General features: G+C 46.4%; 1 protein-coding gene across 11 annotated transcripts in view; it reads right to left on the bottom strand.

Moving 5' to 3' along the window:
• AFF2 (AF4/FMR2 family member 2) overlaps window positions 1–20,688 on the bottom strand; it is a 486,016-nt gene that overhangs the window by 192,999 nt on the left and 272,329 nt on the right. The window lies entirely within an intron of this gene.

Below are 20,688 nucleotides of genomic sequence, written 5' to 3'. Positions count from 1 at the left end.
AGAAAGTAAATATAGGCATTCCCTTTGTGGTTCAGAGGTAAGGAACCCGACTAGTATCCATGAGGATGTGGGTTCAAACCCTGGCCTCGCTCCGTGGGTTAAGGATCCGGCATTGCCCTGCACTGTGGCATAGGCGGCGGGCTGCAGCTCTGATTTGACCCCCCAGCCTGGGAGCTTCTATATGCTGCAGGTGCGGCCCTATAAAGAAAAAATAAAGGAAATATAGCTACAGATGTGTATTTTTCCCCTACTAAATACAAAGCAGTAAGTATCTGCAAATGGCCAATCTCGTTTTACCGTAGTGATATCATAAGACCATAGTGCAAGGTACAGAGAGAGAGCTTGGTTCTGTCACTGCTTTCCTATGGGGCGTAGAGCCATCCTCCCCTGTCGCAGATACTCAAAACCTGAGGCCTATATGAAACCCTTCTGTGATTAAATTAAGTGCTCTTTTAACCTAGGAGTTCAATGAGATGCCTACAAGTCTTATCCAAAACACTGAGGCCGAACCTCCTATGTCAATCCCACGCTTTGCCATGGCGCACACAAACTCACAGACATACGGCGTGAATCCCCTGAGCTTTCCTTCTCAGTGTGACACCTTCCTAATCAATCAAAATTCAAGCAACTAGCAGAAGGGTGCTGAGGATCTACTCCCTGCCTGGCACATGCCCGCCCTTGCCTCCAGGGGATCCACAGTAAGTAAAAGCCAGACAGGAAACACCCAAGCGAAACGGCAGCTGGAGGAAGACCTACTAGGCACCGTGTCATCCCCTGAGCAGGTACGGGCATTCCCCAAACCCTCCTAACTCTCTGCAGGATTGCCATGGGGTCACTCTCACTTCCCACTGCCCCCCAGTTGTAGCAGGGAGAACACTTGGTCTCTTTCATTCTGTACAGACGGCATTGCCACAGAGGCTCTGTGTTCCGGGTCTCTTGCAAGGGCAGTTAAGTCCTCATCCCCTAGTCATTTTGCTAGATTGAAGTACAAAGACAACTATATTTGGGGAAATGGGCAACAGAACATGGTGCCAGCTCACCTCGGTCTTAACAAATACCTGCTAGAGTCCTCGGGCCATCTTCCACTGGCGCTACAGTCACTACTGCAATACGTTAATGTCAGTCCATACGTATTGAATACCTTTTCCATGTCAAAGATCCCTGCTTCGAGGAGCACAGAATCCTTAGTGGGGAGAATGAGGCACCAATAATGAGGGGGCCATCCAGTCTGGGTTATCCAGTCTGGTTCCAGTTATTCTGGTGTCCTTACTGATAATGTCCACTTCCACCTTCAAAAGTGTCCTGGTTTGGATGATAAATTATATAGTCACCCTTCCAGGAACAATAATTAGTACCGAGTGGAAAGAACAGGAGAAGGAATGGCTGAGAAAGTCGACTGGGGTAGGGAGATGTAAAGAACCTTCAATACAGGTTCATGATAGGGAACCACAGGTGGTTTGGTCTGGCATAGGTCCCTCATTCAGTCAGTCACTCACCAACTAGTTTTTGAAGGCTGGGGACTGTGCCTCCAGGCTTGCGCCCAGCAAAGATACAACAGGAAGAAGCAAAAGGAAACCCAGTTTCCTCCCTCATGGAGTGTGTAGACTCAGGATGAAGAATTACACAGTTAATGGATGATTGCAACCATGCTAAGTACTACAAAAGAGGCCATCCCCTGGCCTCTAGGTCTGCAACATGAAAGGTTCTGTGTCCAAAGAAGTGTGGGAAATGCTGCCACCCACCTCCTCTCGGCAATCGTTGATGCAAATTAAAGGCTCGGAGACACCTATCTCACTGCTTTAATGCAGCAGGTCCCCAAATTTCTTAACTATTGAATTGTTGGGTGTTGGGTTTTCTTTTTTTTTTTTTTCCCAATTAACTATTATTGCCATTCCACAGAATGAGTGTTTGCAGAACATGCACTAGGAGAGGCTGGTCTAACATATTACAGGACCACAGAACTCAACTGATGGTTCTTACCAGCAAATCAAATCTCATTCCATTGCTCAGTGCTCTAGTAACTATATTTCCTAAGACAGTTGTTGAACTCTTAACGTCTACCTTCCGCAAACACAAAGGTCAAAGCGATTACAGCAAAGGCTTAAATCTTCCGTATTGTCACATTATATCAGCGTGGGCTACCTGGGCAAAACGTATGTGGTCCGCTCTCATGAAAAGGTCTTTTGTATTCCTTTTGGCACACAAACACACAAATGTTCATCTTGAAATAAAAGTAGGAAGAAATATCAGCAACACTCAGACACAGCCAAGAACACCTGTCTATGACTCTAAAGAGTTGGGTGGGAGGCCTGGCCCTACAACTTGGGAACAGGACTTGATAACCTTCCCCCTCTGAGTTCCAGTTTGCCCAACTATAAAATAAAATCGAGCAAAATAAGATAACAGTAATAATAATAATACCTTCTCCTTTCAAGTCTCTCAGGGTTTCTGTGAGCAGCAAAGGACATAATGGGACGTGAACCTGCTTTGTAACCTGCAAAGCCCCGCACAGTGCGTCGGGTTATTAGCCCCTGTCCTGCTGGTCTCCTTCCTGCATTATTACGAAGCCCAGGCTGCTCGTCTGCTCAAGGTAAGATCTGACTCACTCTTGCCGACTGCAAATATCAGCACTACACCTGGTTTTATAAATATCCAGTTCCTTATGGGGAAATTCTGTCAAAAGAGAAAGAGTTGTGGGTGCTGGGGCTTTGCTGTGCATCCAATAAGGACTTCTGGGGGTGAGTAGCACTCAGGATGGGAAGGAGCTCTGCAGACACGGGCAGTCAAACAAATGTGCATCCACGCCGAGTGTTCAGGTTTTCTTTTTCTTTTTTTAGAAAAGACTGGGATCTAGTATTGATATGGACACACTCCCCTAGCCCTGCCCCACCACTCTTTTCACCGCAAGACAGCTAATTTGAGCCGCAAGTGTTCTCTTTTTTTTTTTTTTCCCCCTGCAAGTGCTTTTGAATTAAACAGCAAGCATTTCCTCTGTGCCTAGAACAGTGCTAGGCGAGGTGGGGGCTGGGGACACAAAGAGCTATCAGACGTGGCCTCTTTCTCTGGGAGTTAAAATGTCTAGATGGGACGGGAAAACAAACAATTAGAGACCCACTGGGACAGACATTGTAAGGTAGTCGTGACAAGGGTAATAGGATCGTATTCACTCGCCCGTCCGCCTATTCATCAGTTCTCCCATTTATTTCTTTAGACAACAAATCCTGATTGAGCTCACACTGTGCTCAGGATGGTGCCAAGGGGAGGATTTAAAGACGCTGAAGACAACATAATTTCTGCCTTCAAGACTCCACGCAAACTGGGGGAGACAAACATTTACAGGGGAAACAGACAATACAGAACAGGGGGTCTGATCCCGTGTCAGGGAGCGGGTACCTACCGCGTTCACGGACAGAGCCATGTCCGACAGCAGCTCCCAGCCGAGGTCCCCACCGTAGTCCTCACCCCACAAGGGGGTGAGAGGCCAAGGATCTGACATGGCTGAGAAGTGGCGGGGCCACCTGAAGCCACTTCAGGCTCGGACCCCCCTGCGGAGTGGCGCCCGGGTCACTCTGCGCTCCGGAGGGAGGCTGGGCTGAGGCTGGGGCTCGGCCCCGGCTGCCCAGGGGCTCTCTCTGGCTCTCTGTCCGTCTGTCTCCCTCTCACGCCCCTTCCTCTCGCAGGGCTCGTGGAGGAGTCACTCGGACAGGTGTGACAGGAGCCAGGAGGAGAACTAGTGGTGACCCTGGGATTAGAACTGCCGCCCGACGAGTTGCCAAGCCGCCGCTCAATTCCCGAGCCACCTTCGCCTCCCTTTCAATCCACTCTCGAGTATTCAGATAGTCCACAAAGCGCAAGTTAGCCACTCAGAGCCGCGGCGTCCTTCTGTGTATCCCCCTCTCCGCCCCCTCCTCCGGGAGCAGAAAGCAAGCTGCACGCCGCCCAGGGGAGGCTGTGCTCTCACTCCTGGCCCCACACGACCCTCTCATGCTGGGCGCCGATGGATGCGGTCCTCCAAGGGCCGGGGGAGGCAGGCGCACGTCGGGCAGGTGCCACCCCATGGAGCCACAGAGAGACCACGCACGCATCATCTGCCTGGTGATAAAGACATATCTTTGGAAATAATCAGGGTACCTTTAAATCATCAAATATTCAATTAACTGCAGCAACAATAAATGAATTGCATAGGATGTTTTAATCATCCTGGAATTAATCAGTTTGGAGCATACTTCTTGGCGATTAGGGTTATACAAGATATCAAAAATAGCCTGATTGTGGCATTGAGAGACTAATGGAAAACATGAAGATTAATGTAAAACATTAAAAGAATCGTGATCCTCAGATGGTTAACCCCGGGGAGCGCGGTGCATGTCTCTGAGTACGTTATTATTAAGGAGCTGCGAGGAAAAAGAGGTCACTTCTCTTCCTAAAATCACCCTCAGGTTGTCCCACAAAACCTGGGAATCAAAGCCCACTATTCTAGGCATATTCCACCTTGACAAAGACTTAGCCCAGTACAACTCAAAAACCGCAACTTTAATTGCCAATGAATGCGTGGGTTCTCCCAACGAGTACAAGTGACAATGAGTGACACATCACCAGCAGTCAACTCCATGCTCTGGGCCCAGTGAAACAATATCCACAGCTGACCCCAACAGCAGCTTCCAAACTAATCCCATTTGTATTTTCATTAACAAATCCCTACACTCGTCCCCATGACTGATTGACGGGGCAGAGGTCTGCTGTCACGGCTTTCCGACTAAAATGAAAACTCAGGTTAGATACTGGACTACCAAATGAGCTTCCTGTCCTTTTAAAATGTTTAATCCTCCAACCAGGGAGTCCCAGTTTTCCAAGCTGGAAAACAGCCGGCCCAGCTCACCTTAAGGTCTTTCTGGCCCTTGCTTCCTATCTCACCTTTACCTGTGTCTCTTTTCTGGATTGTATTCACGAGTCTGTGGTTAAATGGAAAGCAGTTAATGCGACCCAACCTGCAGACAGAAATCCTCAGGTGATGTAACTTTAATCAAAACAGAAATGATTTCACAACGCCGACATGGGACAGCCAGCCAACCGGCTCCTCCTCCCATTTTATCTTAATACAGCCAAAGTCCTCAGTGGCCAAGGAGTTGGTGTTTAAAATACTGCTTCTGGCCAATTTTTTAAGGGCGTCGCTCCATGTAAAACAAGAAAAGAAGCAACACAAAGCAGAGCGTGGAGATCAAAGGAATTTACCGTTTTAAGCCAAGTTCAGAAAGTGACCCTTTGTCCAGAGCCTTACATGGAACTCAAACTAAAATGAAAAGGGAAGAGGCAGTGATCACGTTTTGTGAATCTGAGCAAATAAAGGAGATACATGACAGTATTTTCTAGGGGCTTTGAAGCTGGACAGACTTGGATTTTAACCCCAGCTCTGATTCTTAACTTGCTTGGTGAACTAGAGCAAGACACCCGAACTTCCCTGAGCTTCTGTTTCTCTGTCTCCACAAGGGGCATAAAAACTCCACTTCGAGGGTTATCATGGGGCTGCGATGAAGCGAGGCAGATAAAAGTCCCTTAGCCTGACAGTGGGTGCATCCGAGGGCTCCATCAACACCTTCCACTCCAAGTTCCCTTTAAGGCCCTTGGAAAGGTGTCAGCACCCTGAGCCTTGGGACCCCTGAGTCGAAAGTTTAGTTGCCTGGTCAACTGGCCCCCACGACATCTTGTGAATGTCGCTAATTATGAAATCCTACGCAGGGGCCCGGTGTATGGGGAGTCTCAGGCTGCTGCTCCATCTGGTGGCTCTCGGGGAAGGTGACAAAGGAGGCTGGAGATGGGACTCGAGGGGGGAAGACAACAGAGAGTGAAGGAGGAGTGGGGGTGGGCAGGTGGGGGAGGGGAAGGGTGGGCGATGCGCTTCATTATGAGGCCAGCTCTCCGCTGATTACATTAGGTTCGGGCAAGGGCGGAATGCATATGCAGAAAGGCCCATCATCAGCTGAGAGTACCTAATGGCAGATGGAATTTGAAGTGAAGAGTACTTAATTCAGTGGGCTCTGAATAGCCATTAGCTCACTGTTCATTTATTTGGTCTAATAACTAGTTTCTATAGAAGAGCGAGCTATAAACCGGGAGGGGGGTTATAGTCTTAAAGAAAAAGAAGGTACACATCTAGACCGATTACCCCAAGAAATTAAGAGCCTATCTGGAAGCGCCTGGCTGCCTGGCCCCAATTCCCTCAGGACGCTCTGCCTCTGGTCCCCTGAGCTGGGCAGCGAGGTCGTTCTGGCTGCCGCAGCTGCTGCTCCTGCCCATACCCGTGCCTGAGCTGTGCCTGAGCTGTGCTGTCTCTGCAGGCCGGGGTCTGCGGGGACAGGGCCCCTCCTCCCACCTGCTCCAGGCTCCTCGCCTAGACTCCCTAATTCTGCTGCTCTTGCGCAAGCCGCATCCTCCTCCTTCTCCCGGCCAGCCTCACAGACTCTGACCCAACTGGCTTGTGCCTCCGTGCCTGTGCTCGTCTCAGCCCTCTGTCCGCGCCCAGTGCCTGCCCTGCAGCCCAGAGACCTTCCGGCCCTGGTCCCTTCCTTGTGAAATGTCTAGGCCTGCACATGACTCCTCAGGACCCGCAGGACACCCACCTCTGTCCGGTCCAGGCCCTCGCACTGAAACCAAGGGCCATTTAAGATGAAAATCCTGATTCCACTCAAGTCCTACTGACTTCACCTCCATGAACACGAATGCCTAGCTGGTGCGCAGCCCATCATCTCTTTAGCAAAAGAGGACACTGTAACAATACAGAGGTACAAAGTGAAGTAAGGCCATTTCGGAACCCTGTCCTTTGCCACTGTTAAGAAGGCTACCGTGTGTGATCGAAATATATATAAAAAAGATGTCACAGGAAGCAAATTCACTTTTAAATTTTGTCAACTAAAGAGTAGGTATTAGGGTTGGTAGCATTTTCTTAGGCTTCTGACTGCTCCCGGATCAGAGCAAACCCTCACAGTACAAGGAAACGGTTGCCTAGCAGTGATCTCACTTTCAGGTAACATGGTCTTAAAGTCGTGAACAGAAAACCATCCCGACAGCCAGGAAGCAGCTCCATGTTCAAGCGCTGCCACTAATTAGATGTTTGACTTGGGATGATGCACTTCCTCACTGTCCAGTTGACACAGTGGTGCACTGGGAATCAATCACAAATTCCCAGTGTTTTGTATTTCACGTAACAGTACCAAACCCAAAGGAGATCTCCAGAACACCACCAATTTTTCATCCCAAGAGGACATTACACAAACAAAAGGCAAAAGGTAGGAAGGGTATAATCTCTAAAACAGGTACAGTGTCTTCCCAATACATGACAGTAGAGCCATGCTGCCATCAAACGCTTTCACACAAACCATTGGTCTTCTATTTCCCATTTTGCCACAAGATAACAGCACCTTCACCTTGGACCGGCTGCCAGACAAGACCATCTTCTCAGGCACCTTTTGGATTGTATGACTTCATTCACCTTCTATTTTGTTCTGTGCTATTGCGTGGTTCAGCACATGCCAATCAATCAACGGCATACACCACATTCACAAAAGAAAAGTCAAAAACCACATGATCATCTCAATAGACGCAGACAAAGCATTTGACAAAGCCCAACATCCATTCATGATCAAAACTCTTACCGAAGTGGGTATAGAGGGAACATATCTTAACATAATCCAAGCCGTTTATGACAAACCCACAGCAAACAGAACACTCAACGGAGAAAAGCATGTATTTTGCTCCAGGAGGTAATCCGCATCTCAACTTCAACTCTCTGTCTCCTACACATGCACGATCTTCTCACTGGCACTAATTCTCAACTCCCAGGGACAGTTCCTCTTCTCCTGCTGATGGTTTTTAAATGCATGGAAAATGCAAAATAATTTTTTGACTAGCCGACACAAACACGAGTAAGCAGACGGCTCTTCTGCGACAAGCCATATACAACATGTGGCATACATGTCCTACAGGCTTCACCGTCAGCATTTGTTTCCCACTTTAGTCATCCTAAGATGAAACTGAACCAAAAACCAACCATTTACAGTCTCTTTTGTGAGGAGTCCACATTTCTGAATAGCACAGCATGTTATCTATCACACATCATGGATTCCGAGGCCTCCCAAGAATTCTCAGGAGTGGCTGGGGGGCAGGTGGAAAATCAGGCAAGCACCGTGCCCCAGAAGCCTGGAGAAGAAAGTGCTTCAAGGAGAAAGCCGCCATTCAGTAGGATGCAGAACCGGCCATTAGGTTTGGCATGATCTAGGCCATTGGCAACCTTGGGCAGAGCTGTCTCACTGGACGTGAACCTGACCAGCGTGCACTGAGGAAAGAATAGGAGAAGCAGATGCAGAAAGGATACAGACCATTCCTACAGGGACGGGGAGCAGAGACATGGGGTAATGGGAAGCGGCGATGGGCCAAGGCTCTCCTCTGTTTGCTCAGAGGGATGACGTTCAGGCTTATTTACATGCCCGTGGGTGTAAGAGTGGCGAGGGAAAAGGTCTCGCAAAAGAAAAAGGTGGATGATTGCAAAAGCGAAGTCCTTGAGGAGAGAACAGATCAGGACACAGCTGGAGAGGCTGGCCCGAAAGAGGCGCAGGGACACTTCGGGACACTTCTTCCATTGTCACAGGAGGGACAGGTACATAAGCAGTTGGGCTGGAGAAATTAAAGACGAGGCGACAAGGAGGCACTTGTCTATTTTTCCATTTTTCTCTATGAAGTACGTGGCAAGGTCATCAGTGGAGAACGGGGGTGGTTCTTGGAAGGAGGAGCAGGAGTATGCTAGGAAAGCGTAATGGAATGATCTGGCAATGTACGAGGGAGGGAAAGAGCTCGCCCTCGGGGGAAACGCGGAAGGAGATGCTGCATAAGCCCGGAGTGAAAGGCAGGAGGCAAGGTGGGGGGCGGGGAGAGGAGAGAATTAGAGGCCGAGGAGCGCTGGCGATTTCGAAGGGGGTGACCCTCTGCCCCCACTATTAGCCACGGCACTTTCCGGCGCTGATGAGCTAATTAACCACAGTTCACAGTTCTCCAACTGCTCTAATCTATAAGGGGCTTCACTCTGAACGGAACAAGCAGAGAGCCCAGGAGCAGGAGTAATGATTTTCTGGGATCCCACCGTGGTGAGCCTCCTCATATTACCCAGAAGGCCAGAGGAAATTACGCCCCGGGCCAAAGACGGCCCCGGGGCTAGAGGATCTCTCCAGGGGCTGAATGAATTCCACTTGGCCCTGGGGAAGTAGAGACCTCGATTAACCCAGATCCTCCGGCGAGAGCGCACTCCCATTTCACATCGGAAGGAGTTTCCAAATTGTTTAAGGAAGAGCTGTTCTCCATCCTTTAAACATTTTGTCTTTAAGTAAACGTTTTACACATTTGCTGTGTGATTGTTAGCAGGAAACGTTTTCAAATACGATTCTCTTTTATAATTCAGCTTGGATTGGCAAGTTCTTCTAAGCATTTGTGGTTTCCAAGGATGCAACGATTTCCTCACCAGGGGAGAAAAACTGAGCGGGGGTTCAGGCTTTTCTGGTAGCTTCTGAGGACATTGCCACGGGCGTATTATGGGGTCTTCAAGGAAGTGCTGCGACCCCACTTATAAGAGAAGTTTTTAAATATGTATCTGTGGCTCGTATTTTCTGACAATCTTTTAGAAAAGAAAGGTCTTTCCTTGAGAGTCACAATCCCTCACCCTAAAGAAACTCCTTCAGTCTTCTTGTAGGCACACAGCTAATGATTTAAATGTCTGCTTTAAAATGAGAAACCCCGTTTCAGTTTGGTTTTCCTCTAGCTAAATCTTCCTTACAGCAACGTTAAGTGAAGCAGACTTTATACATTGTACCCATGCGTGTCCTCAATAAAAACGTGACAACAGAATGCACTTTGATAGAAAGTGGCTCCACTTTCAGACTAACCTCTAACGAACTTGGCGCCTTCTTGACTCCCTAAATCCTGCACTTAGGATTGTCTTAATTGCCAGTGGATGACACTGCGATGCCACAGAAACAGACCTACAATTGCTCTCTCTGACAGTGACGCTCTGAGAGAACAAGCCCCGTGCGTGGGAACTGAATCCTTGCCAGCTCCCCTATTATTTATAACTCTAATTAAAACACTTTTATCTATTAATGCCAAGTGACACTACTAAATATATTCAGGGAAGTTCACATTTTTTTTTCTCTACTTCTGAAATCTCTCAGATCCGCGCCCACTTGCATGTGGTTTAACTGCTCACTAAAATGAAACGATAGCTAAGAATAACTCACTTCCATTAGATTTATAAATCTCATTAATTAATTCTACATCTCCAATGGTGGAGAGACCAAACTCAAATGCAAGATCTAATTAAAGAGAAGTAAAAAAAAAAAGTTAAGAAACAACACTGAGATTGAAACACAGAAGTAACTGTTTAGCCTCAAATTAATGAGGCGCTATGCTAAGCAAGCATGTCCATTAATCCCTAATGAGGATTTTAAACACATTAAAACTTCCTAATACAAAATGTTTGCCTTCCTTTTATCCAATAACAAATAAGCCAATAATTTTCTGGCTCTAAATGACACTATTAACTGTCACGGCATGTTTTATTTGACAAACCCTCCATTCAAATACTGTAAAACCAATTAATTTGCCTGCTGTGAAATGTGTTTCTTGATAGCTTTTATGTGATTTTTTTTTCTTCTCAAAGAAATGTAAATAGGAGGTCAATGTAGGTGCCTGATTTTGCTTGAAAAATATTCCAGAGGATCTATAGGTTGTCCATCCTGTTTGTGATTCAAATGAGTTGAAAGACAGCCTCCATCTCTGGGTCACAATCTCGCACTGGTCTCCTGGTAAGTAAACTGTGTCAGAGTGACAGTCTGATCACCATGAAGAGGGCGTCATATTTGAGGATATGGAGAGCTGGCAAAATCACCGCGCTGTTCGACGGCAGATAATGATCCACGACCCTGGCCCTTACCGACCTGGCGTGGTTGCCTATCTCCTGCTGCATCCAGTCTTCCCCCAAATGCACCAGCGTGCGTGTCCAGGAAATCGCTCTCAAAAACTGGAGTTCATTCCTGATGCTTTTATTTGAAAACACCACAATTTGTTACACTTTTTTTTGTTGGCAGGAAAATCAATAGAACAAATACAAGAAGTTCCTGTTTCTTAAAGTTGCGCTGGGCCTGACTTAGTATCTCCAGTTAGCTTGAGAGATGGCCCCAAGGCCCCTTCTACTCGGCATTTATGGGACGCTCTGAAACGCTTGGCTCATGGAAGGGCATGGCACGTTTCCAGAAAATCACTCTGCAAACACAGACCCCTGACACCGTGTCATAAAGAATGGGTCTGTGACATTAAGTGTGGGCCTGCTCTGTGGAGTGTCTCGAGCAAGACCAGAGAGGGAGCGATGCATGGTTCCCTGTGGTTTATGAAGTCGAATGGTTTATGCCCATGAACATGAACAGCATATGCGGGACACCAATGATGCTAGCCTGTCTCACCGCCACATGAAAACCAGGGACTGATCACTTTTAGCTGTGAAAGTGGGCGGAGGAAACAGACACCGGGCAAGTGTTTACAGTTCCAGGTGCAATGACAATACCTTGCCGATCCAAATAAAATACATTCAGTGAAATAACCACACTCCTGACCAGAATCAATGTGTTGGGCTATTTCCAAACCTGGTGCTTGGAAAATCGGTTCAAGTTAGGATAATTGTCCCAAATGGAGAATATACACTGCACCCCCCCCTCCAAGCACAGGACAGCACCCTAAGCATTATGGGAAATTCAGTAGATGATAAGGAATAAATGTTCAGAGGGAACATACACTTGAGATAGGAGCAGACAGGACCTATATACCAAAAAATGAGTAATGACAGTACAAGCATCAGCACATATTTAATGATCCTTGCATCAGGCACAGGGGCAGAAGGAGGATTTTAATTTGTGGATGACCTGACTTGGATGGCCAAACCTGGGAATGTCCAGACCATCTAATATGGGGAGAACGAAAGCCATTATTTCAAATCACGACTCTCCTAGAAATCCCAGACTGTAGTGACACTACTTTTCAAAGACAGATGTAATAACTGTACAACAGGAACACGATAACTGTGATAGAAGTCGCAGAAGAGAAAACGGTGATAGGAAGTCACAGAAGAGAAAACAGTCCATGGCTCTGGGGTGGTCAGGCAGGGAAGTGAGACTTGACCTTAACTTTGAATAAGAGAAAAGATTCAAATAGGCACCGTAGGACTTTGGGCAAGTCACAGTTTCTCTTAGCTGTAAGACCAAGGGGTTGGCCTAGGATATAGTCTCTAAAACAACTCCAATCTGTTAAAACGAGTCTAGCAATCTATAGTCCAAAGCAAATTAACTTCAAAACTGCAGCTTGTGTTCACCAGCTCATCTCTAATTAAAAGAAGTCTCCAACTGAGAATGAAAGGCTATCAATTTCACAGGTACAGCGCCTGCATGATCTATAGAAGTACAAAATGTCAAGCCATCCCAGCAAATAATTTCCAAATGGAAGCAGGCTTCAGTGGAAACATTAAAATGTGGACGGTTCCATTTTTCACATCGGGGAGCCCACAGTGACAAAGTACCCCAATCACGTGAGGGCTCCTCATTGAGTTAGAAGTTCTTGCTAAATGGTAGTGAAAATATAATCTATATTTGGCTAAGTCCATATGCTTGAAGCCAAAGCATGTGGAAACGGCTCCGTTTGAAAAGATTTTTGAAAAATCCCATAATAGTTCCTAAATCTTCCATTTTTAATCAAGATTTGGGAATGGACTGAGACCACCAGACATCAAGTGCGCTTGCGACCTTTTCAACTGTCAGACCAGACAGATTTTTATCTTAGGCGAATCAACCCAAAGCCTCAAAGGTGCAGTGCCAGAGCATGAATCCATTTCACTAGACAGTCATTGAAATTATAATTCAAAGTTCAACTTACTTTCGCATTTTCTACTGCAATACTTTTGGCAGCCCAGGGCAGAAAGTCGAAACCTGGTTTCCAATGGAGACCACTTCCAGTGGTTTCTAAAATGTTGGCAGCAAGAATTCCTTCTTGTTAAAGAGACCAGCAGTCACCGGCTTTCATTAATTTACCTCCAATGACTGCTGCTCACTCTTAGGAAGCCTTTCTTTACCTAAGGATGTTGACCTGCTGTGGGACCCCATCAGAAACAGACACGAAGAGACACTGATATATTAGGAGATGGGGGAAATTCCCTCCAGTGGCCTTCACAGACTCCACAACTTCCATTTATTCTCCCGGAGGCCAGGAGCACAAAAAACAAGATGTGTGGCAAAGATATATAGCTGGAATCTATAAAAGCTCCCAGCACAAGATAAATAAACTCACCAATATATATTACACTATAAAGTGTTATTCGAAGCTCTTTAGAATCAGTTTGAAGGTCTCTCTTCATTCAAGCAGATTACCATAAAGAGGGACTTTTAAAATCTAAAATAATAGGCCAATTCAAACGATGCAATCCCTAAGACTTGGTGTGCATATAGTTGGGGACCCAAAAGACTCTGGGCTGAGGGCGTGCTGTAAATAAAACTTTATTATGATCACACTCATCTCGAAATGATCTAGCTGAGCACTTAGGTATACGTCTAAAATACATTTCCGTAATTTCTCAATGTTTTGCCTTTGTTTTACAGTCTGTGCTTGAAAGGAAAGCGTGACACCTTATCAGGGTGCTACAAGGCTTTTAAGCAGCATCCAACATCTATTTTGTCAAGATAAGCTTTCCAATTAGCATTTTCAAGATTCTCAGTTTCTCTTCTCTATAAATGATAATCTAACCCCAAGCGAGATCTCCTAAATCCTTAATGTGAGGATATTAACCCCTTATTTCAAAACTCTAAGAACAGCACCTTGGTGGCATATCAAAACCAAAGGGATTGAGGCCATTTATATGAGGGGATATTAAGAATACCTTCTGCTATTATTGCTACGAAGACCAACATGCTCATACAAACAATTCCCCGAAAGTTTCGTCCTTGCTGGGTTATAAAGTCCTTTCATATCCTCTCTGCTCCCCACCTCCCACCCTTATCATCTGTTCCTCATGACAACTCTGTACAGTAGGCAAAGAAGACACAAGGAGCTTCATTTTGAAGATGAAATAACCCGGGCCTTCAGGAAGTCCCATGACCTGTCTGAGGTTTGATGACTACTTAGGGGTGAAGGCTAGCCCCTGGGTTTGCAGCTCCCCAATCCAGTGGGTCTTCCGCTATTTTATACTCCTGGTCTGTAGACATGGACTCACAGAGTGCCCAGAAAAGCCTTAGGAATTCAGAGGCCAGGTTCGGGCCCTGCAATGAAGGCTTCCTTCTAAGATGCGAGGATACGTATCTCTGTTATAGGGCAAATAATGTTATCACCAATTCCAAACTGACTATCAACCTACAAGGCCCCAAACCATGATGATCTCAAATGAGACCTGATGATCTCAAACGCGATGTGCTTAGGTTAAGCTGAAAAGTTAAGAGAGGAAGAGGAGCATCTTGAAGGAACGTCACACGCACAATCATGACTCAGCGTCTGGGCTCGAAGAGCACCTGCTACTGGCATGGGTAGACCAGCTCTGTCTTCCAGCCAGGCCTCCACAGTTGCTAAGCATTAAGGACTCAAGTTCAATACAGCGGCCAGCACCTTGCTCCTCCCATTCTTGACTCCTCCTTTAGTTTTTGTTTCTTGGCAATTTTATATCCAATTGAGGGAACTTCCTTCAGGTTCACAAGCCATGCAAACAAATATGCCATGAATGGGGAGGGATCAAGATGGCGAATGAAGCACATTAAGCTCACCTCCTCCGTCAAATACACCAGCTATGCTGTGAAAACTGTCCTCCCATGAACACTGTGGTCAATATTGATTTGAGGAGTCATGAACTGGTGGTGAGGTGAGCTGACAGTGCCAGGCCAAGGCTGCAATGAAGAAAGACGCTTGCTCATTCAACACCACTTACCTTCCCCCTTTACTGCTCCATTTTGGGAACAGGGAAACAGCCAAACAGAGCTGACAGGGGCAACCCTTCCATCCTGAGACATTTGGTTACTTAGGGTAAGACGGACACTCTGAAAAAGGACTGCCCCTGACAGCCATTACAGGTAGACAGAGGCCTCTGGCCCAAAGTAGTAAAGCTCTGACTGTGATCTACTGAATTTGCTGAAGAGCAGCGAGGAGAGGGACCAGGTAAGAAATGAAAGAACTCTCAAAAGATAAATGCGCCATCTGTCGCATGCACAGCTAATGCTACTGGTGCATTCTCGGTGGAATACTTTTCGGTCGCTTGTCCAGTAATGGAAACACTCGTCTCCTGATAGACTCTTGACAGAGAGAGGGCCCTGGAGGCTGTACACGCCAACCTCTAACATGCAGCCGATTGTAAAGGATGAGGACAAATGAAGTGCAGAGAGGTGAAATGATTTGCCCAAGGTCACACAGCCCTGTGACTGGAAGGCCTGGAAGCAAACTCTGACAAAGTCGAGTTTTTGTAGCCATGTTATACAACTACTGCTTGCATAACTCCCAGGACAGGGGACTCATTATTTCCTGATTCCACTGGATTTAATTCAATTTATTTCAATTTAATTAAGCAACTCAAGAAGCTCTAACTGAGCTTCTTCGACTGGAAGATCTAAGAGGTCTAGCTACACAGGGCCCTCTGTCTTCTGCTGGGAAGTGAGCGAGGCAGAGCGGGGGGTGAATTTGGGCCCTACCTTGCCTCTGAAAACAGTGTTAAAATGGAGCAGCTTTTTTAAAAAGTTTAAGTAGCGCGAGGACATGGTGATTATTCGGACTGTGATGCTGAGATGTCTGAGAGAGCAGTGGCCAAGCAAGAACAGAAGACCCTGAAAAGGGAAGCCAAGGCTGGCACCTTTTTGATATGCTTGTCCTCCAGGCATCCGGCGGTGTGTGGCCCCCACCCTGCACCACCATCGCCGCCAAAGGCTGGATCATCAGGACGTCAGAATCCAGTGTTGACTTGAGCTGGCTATGTTAGGCAATAGGCTAGATGGAGCTCCTACTTAGATTCTCTGGCCATAGAGCACGGCGAGCTTTGCTGGGACATATAGGTCATGGTCATTACCTTGGCTTCCACGGCACCATGTTCAGTGCAAGCAACTGAGCCAATCAAAGCGAGGAGACGAGGGAATACAAAGCCGGTAAATTGGAAGTCTTGAGAAGAGAAGGCTGGATGAATAAACTCATTTTGGAAATTATGATTTAAGTGCAGAAAATAACAGTAATTGTTCATTTCGGTCAGCCATGCATTGGAGCAGTTGCGAACGCCCCCACTTCTGTAAACGAGCCATCCCTGACTCCTTTCTCAAATGGTGCTGATTTCTAAGGTGAAATCTGGCACATCGAATGGTATTTCCGAAAGGTTAGGCAGTTTCCTGTCTCCTTCTTTTCTTTCCCTTGTCTACCCAATGTCATTAATGCAGTCCCAACACCCAGCCCTTAAATGGAAGAGCCACACAAAGGGGAAATGATCAGTTTCAGTGGGGCTCCCTAATTACACATGGTGGTATATGCCACCATCCAAACCCTGGCCTAAGAGCAACCTCCAGGCCTAGTCCATCCAGACTCTAGAGGGAGCACTTGGTGGCAGCTGGCCCAAGGTGCACTGAACCTTACCTGCGGAGCACCCCAGCACTGGCATTTTACATAATTATTTCCACAGCTGAATACTATACTGAGTTAATCGTAAGGTGCAAAAATGAAAACCATGTCATAAAGCCTTTTGTTGTTACAGCTTTAGTGCTAAAATGGTCACATAAATGGCTACCGTTTACAGAAATGCCAGTTGGGCCAGGCCTATCGCTCACTTGACCTCCATCACAATGCTATGATGTAGGGATTATTATCCCTGTTTTATAAATGATGAAAATGAGGCTCAGAGAGGTTAAGTAATTTGCCAGAGGTCACACAGCTCATACGGGATAAAGCCAAGACAGAAAACCATGCCTCTATGACTTCAAACCCGTGTTCCTCTCCATTGACCAAGAAGACTGACTCCCAACTATATTATCAAAAAATAAGGTATGTTGTACTCCCTATTAAAAACAGGAGTCGTGCTATACTATTTTCACATTGCAGAACTCTCTTGGTGTGCCAATATAACATGTGTTCAACTTGAAAATACAAGTTGCAGTTCAATGAGCCCAATTTTTCCATCGTCCTGATGAGCATAATGCTATATATACCCAGCTCTGTAGGATAAACAAGATACCACAATTATCCCTCTGCACTCACAACTACTGTGGCCAGTACGATCACTTCAAATTAATGTACACAAAGTACAACGTGTATCTCAATGAGCTATTTCATAAGCTCTCAAAGAGAAACATTAAAATAGTCATGAGAGAATTTGGTGCCATTTTCTTTCTACAGAACAAATTAAATCACACTAGAAGATCAGGTTGTGTTGAGACTATTGACTAAAGACAAGGAACTCAGGAGGGAAAGTTTTAAAGAGATTTAATTGACCTGCTGTGGGTTTCTGTGTTTGAAACTCTAGTGTTTGCCTCTGCAAATGTGAAATGCGTATGTGACTGTATATACAGAATAAATATATATCAGCCCACAATTGATAATCTAACGGCAAAGTGGGTCCTCCTTAAGGGAATTTCAAAGCCTAATTCTTCAAAGGCTGCACTTCTCACAAGTTCCCTCTCATGGGTTCACTACTGGTTTGTTTAAGCTATGTGGCTGTAATCAGAGAAAACCTACTCTTTCCAGTATTATCATCACCCAAAGCTTGCGAAGCGAAGAGGCTTTGTAGTCCAATCATGTTCGAAAGGCTTCTTTGACCTTGATCATGGCCAAGCGGAGCCTTTGACAGCCAGTTCCACTGCTTGGTCAATTCAAAATATCAATAGGCTTGTATTTCCCAACGCTGTTCCCAGAGCTCTTGGTCGGAGACTAAATGTGTCTCATAATGGTCTTGTCCACCCCTACCCGTGAGAGAGGGAATTTCTGAAATGTGTGGTTTACCATAGGAGGAGGCGGGTGGCTGATGGGAAGAACCCTGCAGCTGAAGTCGGAGGACTATGGTGGCCCTCTTGTCGTCTCCAGATCTCTCAGGAGTTCATCTCCGACTAGCCACCAGATAGACTGCTGGTGCTGATAATGGATATGACTAAGTCATTTGACAATAATCCACAAATAATGATTCCTTTTAGGAGGGCATGTTATGCTTTCTTCCAGAACACTCCATAGAGGCTAGACTATCAGGCCTTCATTTTTGTCAGGGCAACTTTTGAGAGCCTCAGAATCCATCCTTTGAACCATCATCCCTTGCTCGTTATTCTGGTAGCTGGGGGCCATTTTTCATCCAGCATCATTTACCTGGCTGTGTGTCTTTGGTGAATCGCCTCCATCCTCTGGGCCAAAATCTCCTCTGTATGACATGAGGGGGTCTGATTGTCTCGGTGCTCTATCCTGGCTCCTATATTATATAGGAGTCTATATAACTACGATTCTTAAAGCCTCATGAAGTTTTACGGCGAAATCATCGCCTTTGGCGATAACCAGTATTTCCGTCCTAATTCAGAAGACACAGATGCTGGTAGAATGGTGGTATGATCAGCCCGTGGGAAAACAAATGGGGCCACGGAAAACTCAAACCCACCAGCCTCTTAACCACATCAAGAGCACACTCATTTTCCGGGGTCTAGATAAGGACCGCAGGAGTAGCCTCTTAATTGTCAGAGATAAGGCATGTGCACATATTTCATAAAATTGACAGGCTGCATCTCTATAGAGGCATCGTATTCTTAGGATACACTTCAAAGCAATTTAAACCCAAATAACAATCATTTCAAGAGAAGGCAGAAAAATCATATTCTTCGGTAGTTCTGGTGGGAAATATACCATCACAGCTCCTAAATTCATAAAGAAATTAATGCCTTCCAGGAGTGTCGTTTCTCTAGAACATATTCCAGTAGGCATCACTGAGTTCCGCCTCTTTGTAAATATGCAGTAAGTGGTCACAGTCATCTGGGCAAACACACGCCTGCCACACCAGCAAGGCGGCGACCGATGCTCAGAAATTGTTTTAATGCTTAAAAAACAAAAACAAAAACAAACAAACAAACAAAAAAAACAAACCCAGAGTAAACACAGCAGCTTAAAACCTGAAACAGATGTAAATCCGTTTCTCAAAACCCAAACGAGTACTAGGTGAGCCATTTAGTCTGAGAGGCCCTCCACGCTCTGCCGTGGCAGCCCCAGCCCGGAGACTCCGCAGGAGCCGGTGGGAGTCCCGGGAGCAGCAGCCGCTGAAACAAAGAGGGCCTCATTACCATGCGAAGCACAACCTCCTTCAGATGTGATGAGAAACGTGACTGAATGACAAACTGGGCCTGGGGAAATTTCCAAATATGACCACCCAAGCATACAGAAGAGCGGGGTGAGGACAGGGGCGGGACAGTGGGGAGGTGGGTCGGCTGCGCACAGAGAGCGCTGGCTTAGGCCCCACAGAGACTCAGCCGGGGCCCCTGGGACCTGCAATCGCGCAGATTTTCTATTAACAGGGATGCGCACAGACCCTGTGCTTGAGACGTGGCTCTGTGGAACTGTTGCACACGGAAAATCGAATGGAAGGACGGTGCCCACGCTCCGTTTTTATTGCATCAGGCCGTCGAGCCTTTTTACACACAATTCTGTACCGCTTTCGGCTGACAATGAAAGCCACTGGCTCCGTGGATAATTCTGACAAAAGATAAACAATCTCCAAAGTCCCTCCCGCCCCCCCCCCAAACAATTTTTCTTGTGATGTCTAAGCCTGCTAGAAGGTGCTGCCACAGGCTCTGAAAGCTGTTTGGTGGGGAGAGAGACACGAGCTTTTAGGTGACCCGGGTGATTTAGCCACTCACTCAGAAGGCTCTCACATTAGGACTGGGAAGTCGAAAGCGAACAAAGCACCCTTCACTAAAATACGGACTTTCTCCTTCCATCAAATGTGCTACAATATCTTTAAAGGTGCCGGTTCCATTCGCAGAAGGACGAGATAAGTGAGGAAAAGAGTTTGCAAATTCCTCTGCTCAGATCAATACGACTCCCCAGCTCCAGAGTTTCTTTATTGATGACAACCTTTTTCACTGTAGTGATTAGAGACTCAGCAGCTTTTAATCACCTGCAACATGACAGCTCCACGTATCTGTATCTCTGTGATTTACGGCAATTGACACCGTGTTAAAAATCCGTGCTTAGGAGGTTGGCTTTTTGGTGTTCCTGATTTTCTGATCTATTTCAACCAACTAGCAAATAATGCACATTAAACCACTGTTGCAATGTGGAGACAAGCAGGCAAAAGGAAATGCGGATTTGATTTTGACACTCCTATGTTAATGAGTTGAGACGATAATGAAAAACAATGACTGTGTGAACTTTCACTTTCCTCGTCCTAAAACACGCGCTGATGTTCTGCTTTCCAACTAATGGATGTTGTGGCCAATCTACAACACACTGTTGTTACTGGAAGTTTCTTTGTTACAGAAAGACACCCAGTCATGAAATTTGATAGACATATGCCAGCGGAGGGGGGTGGTGGTGGTAAGGAAACTGGCTTTGCCTATCCGCACATTAAACACTGCATCCCAAGGAGGCAACTTGGACTGCACACACACATACACACACACACACACACACACCCAT

The sequence above is a fragment of the Sus scrofa genome, chromosome X, assembly GCF_000003025.6.
Source record: "Sus scrofa isolate TJ Tabasco breed Duroc chromosome X, Sscrofa11.1, whole genome shotgun sequence".
Lineage (NCBI taxonomy): Eukaryota > Metazoa > Chordata > Mammalia > Artiodactyla > Suidae > Sus > Sus scrofa.
The sequence above is the reverse complement of the archived record's forward strand: the minus strand, read 5'-3'. Positions and strand labels throughout refer to the sequence as shown.